Source organism: Tiliqua scincoides, chromosome 5 (assembly GCF_035046505.1).
Source record: "Tiliqua scincoides isolate rTilSci1 chromosome 5, rTilSci1.hap2, whole genome shotgun sequence".
NCBI classification, from domain to species: domain Eukaryota; kingdom Metazoa; phylum Chordata; class Lepidosauria; order Squamata; family Scincidae; genus Tiliqua; species Tiliqua scincoides.
Window position 1 is genome coordinate 10,751,645 of NC_089825.1, and position 4,347 is coordinate 10,755,991.

Genomic DNA, 4,347 nt, shown 5'->3' on the forward strand with positions numbered 1-4,347 from the left:
CAGGAAAGGGCAGTTATCATGCAGCAGAGATGGCATTTACCCAGCACATAGTACTTGTGTGTGTGTGTGTGTGTGTGTGTGAGAGAGAGAGAGAGAGAGAGAGAGAGAGAGCGCACCTGAACTTAGTGTATTAAAAAATGGGCCTTGGGTCTAGAAGCCCTTATTCACCTGGCACTAATTTTTCTACAGGTGTACTTTGTGATTCCTGCACAGGCACTGAGAGAGGAATGTTGTCTCTGCAAGCTTGCCACAGATCTGAAACAATAGGATTTCACATCTACTTACAGGTAGCTTTTGCAAGCAGATCTTTCAGTGGATCTGCCCAGGGTGTCATTGGCCCCAGCGGATGCTGTTACCCTGCACATGCCTGATCTTGTCTGAACTTGGAAGCTAAGCAGGGTCAGGCCTGGTTAGTACTTAGATGGGAGACCGCTTGGGAATACCAGGTGTTGTAGGCTTATACCATAGTCTTTCGAGACTGAAGGTTGCCAACCATTCTTCTGCGAAGAACAGCACCAGAGCCAAGTAGCACAAATGACTGAACAAAAGAGACAAACCCAGGTTAAAGCAACCAAACTAAAACAAGGGACAAAGGTGCAGATGCAAACAGCCCTGCCTGTAAGCTATGCGATTGTGTGCCGTTGCAAAACTTTCTTCTTGGCGCTCTGGAGCTTGGTGATGATGTAATCACCAAGTGCTTCACAGTTGCCCCCATGAAGGCACTGAAGGCTCCTTGAAGTCCAGGGAAAATGAGAGGGAACACTGAGTACAACCTGAAATGCCGCTTGATGCTGGCTTGAGTCTGCCACCACTAAAGAAATACCCTCCAAATCCATAACTCTTACTTACCATTGCCATTGGCAACCTTCAGTCTCGAAAGACTATGGTATTGCGCTCTGAAAGGTGGTTCTGGCACAGCGTCTAGTGTGGCTGAAAAGGCCAATCCGGGAGTGACAATCCCTTCCACACCAGGAGCAAGTGCAAGTGCAGGGAGACTGTCCCTGGTCTGTCTCCCTGGCTATGGGTCTTCCTTCTTTGCCTCTTTGCCTCAGACTGTTGGCCAAACTGGGAAAGGCCATGCTGCACAGCCTGCCTCCAAGCGGGCCGCTCAGAGGCCAGGGTTTCCCACTTGTTGAGGTCCATCCCTAAGGCCTTCAGATCCCTCTTGCAGATGTCCTTGTATCACAGCTGTGGTCTACCTGTAGGGCGCTTTCCTTGCACGAGTTCTCCATAGAGGAGATCCTTTGGGATCCGGCCATCATCCATTCTCACGACATGACTGAGCCAACGCAGGCGTCTCTGTTTCAGCAGTGCATACATGCTAGGGATTCCAGCACGTTCCAGGACTGTGTTGTTTGGAACTTTGTCCTGCCAGGTGATGCCGAGAATGCGCCGGAGGCAGCGCATGTGGAAAGCGTTCAGTTTCCTCTCCTGTTGTGAGCGGAGAGTCCATGACTCGCTGCAGTACAGAAGTGTACTCAGGACGCAAGCTCTGTAGACCTGGATCTTGGTATGTTCTGTCAGCTTCTTGTTGGACCAGACTCTCTTTGTGAGTCTGGAAAACGTGGTAGCTGCTTTACCGATGCGTTTGTTTAGCTCAGTATCGAGAGAAAGAGTGTCGGAGATCGTTGAGCCAAGGTACACAAAGTCATGGACAACCTCCAGTTCATGCGAAGAGATTGTAATGCAGGGAGGTGGGTCCACATCCTGAACCATGACCTGTGTTTTCTTTAGGCTGATCGTCAGTCCAAAATCTTGGCAGGCAAACCCCTTGGCAAACCCCTGTCGCCTTTACTGTGCAGGCAGTATGGTAAGTACAGGAATAATTAGTTGCTTCATCTTTAAATGAACACAAAGCTGTTTTGCATCCACTCCAGTACAAAGCAAATCATTTTTGGAGGGAGGGAGGGAGGGAGGCTGCAGCAGCAGTAGATTCCGGGTGAAAGGTGTTCAGATGCAACACCAGTAGCAGGACTCTGGAGGGCAGTGTACTGCCCAGACACCTGAGTTCTCTTTACCTGCCCCTTTATGGTCCTGGCAGGAGGTGTGTTATAGTAGTTCATATTTCTTTCCATCCTTTTCTACACACAGTCTCTATTCCACCCAAACTATTGAAGGAGAAGGATGTGTGGGATGTGTGCTCTGTCTCCACAAGGGCAGCTCACATCACCCCCTTCCACACTCTGGGGTTCTCTGTTCCAACACAGCAGAAGCCTCTGTCCAATCCAAAGATGTATGTGAGCAACCATGAACAGTGAGTAAAATATTTTCTTTTGAAACCTTAATTAGCCCCTTGTGTATGTTTTATTTACAGCAACCAACCAGTGGGATATCTTACCATAGGAAGGGAATGCTTTTGCTGATTGCTCTGCTTGTAAAAGAAAATATTTCTTTACTCAGCGTGTGGTTGGTCTGTGGAACTCCTTGCCACAGGATGTAGTGATGGCGACTGGCCTGGACACTTTTAAAAGGGGATTGGACAAGTTTCTGGAGGAAAGATCCATTATGGGGTACAAGCCATGATGTGTATGCGCAATCTCCTGATTTTAGAAATGGGCTATGTCAGAATGCCAGATGCAAGGGAGGGCACCAGGATGCGGTCTCTTGTTATCTGGTGTGCTCCCTGGGGTATTTGGTGGGCGCTGTGAGATACAGGAAGCTGGACTAGATGGGCCTATGGCCTGATCCAGTGGGGCTGTTCTTATGTTCTTATGCTTTCCTCCCTTCCTTCCAACAAAGGGCACCGGAGTCCACTGCCCCCCCATGGGCCCCTCACAACCTACTGCCAATGTAGTTGCTTCTAGACACTGCATGGGCAGGCTGGCCTTGGAAAGAACCTTAGCATACTAAATGCTTGGCAGACTTATGGTGTGCCTTGAACACTTCTTCAAGGGACACACACACAGTTGGTCTTTATTCTCATTATATATGCCAGAAAACATTTACATGGGATTAACACACAAGAGACGGACAACATGAACTTGTTCTAGAGATAAATCAATGGTAGTTGAACCCTTAAAGCTGGGGTGTCAAGCATAAAGTTTGTGGACTGACTACAGTCCCCGGAAGCAGCCCTGTTATAACTGGGGTCTCCTAGCATGATAATTGGGCGCTCTCTCATAGTTTGAAAATATGACCAAGATTTGCATGTTTTCTCTTCTGTCATTTGCTGCTAATGAGTTTCTATGGGACAACAAAGTGTTTATTTCTGGCCATCAGCTACTTAGTGATGTCACTTTCTGCTTAATGATGTCACTTCCAGCCCTCAGCAGGCAGCACTTCAGCATAGGCAATGCTAACTTCGGCCCTCTGCATGAAACGAATTTGACATCCCTGCCTTAAAGTGTTAGCTTTGAGTTCTGAGGGAAGCAGAACCACAGCTTACAAGTTGGTTCAGGGAGCAGGTGTAGATTGCTGAGTCAGCAGAATCAGCAGGCACCAGGGACTGACACACCCTGGGTGTGACCAAGCCAGCACTGATTGGCTAAGCTGACTACATAAGGTTAGTCTGCTGGAGCTTCCAGTGCAGCAGTTGGGGTGTTGGAGATAACTGTGGAACTGCTGCCAGTGACTGAGGAGGCTGGATACTGTATGTATATGTTATTACTGACTTATGGACTGACCCTTTGACTGTGTATTGTTGGAAACTGATTTGGATTTGTTATACTTGGATTGACTGCTCTTCGTGCTGACTCTTGGACTACTAACTGACTACTTGTGATATCCCTTGCTCAAATACATCTGCTGAAAGTACTCTGCTGTATTTGCTGTTTTTCTTGCAACCGGCTCACACTGGGACAAAACAGGGATCCTACACCAATCATCCCATTCAAACTAACCTTAACATAAAGCAGTGACAACATCACTGTATAAAGCAGCCTGTGTATCTTTGTTGTATGGACATCCGTACATGACTGCCAGCCTTCAAACAATTTTGGGATTGCTTTTTCAAATTCAAAGGCAGTTTTCATTGCTTCTGCTTCTGCATTGCCTGGATCCTCTGGGGACATGAATGTGAAAAGCTGACACAGTGTGAGAAGGGCTGTTCTTGTGCTATTTACAGGCTGCCTAGGAGCAAGAATTATTCAAGCATGCTCAAGTATGCCTTTTCAACAACTGTCTATCCTACCAAACCAAGCTTAGAAAATTAGCATCTATACTACAAGAACTTCCCAAATATTAGTTGGGTACTTCCTTTTGAATCTTTGGCTCTGCCCTATCAATTACTCTCCATGGTAACAATGTCAGAATTCCAGCCACCAAACTGTTTCTAGCTTCCTCTTAGTTTTTAGGAAGTATATTACAGGTGTCTTATCTTACTACAATAAACCAATGGGGTGATTTTCT

General features: G+C 47.0%; 1 pseudogene; it reads left to right on the plus strand.

Annotated features, from left to right (window-relative positions):
- Positions 1-338: 338 nt before the first annotated feature.
- LOC136654591 (5S ribosomal RNA) lies at positions 339-458 on the plus strand (annotated as a pseudogene).
- Positions 459-4,347: the final 3,889 nt, after the last annotated feature.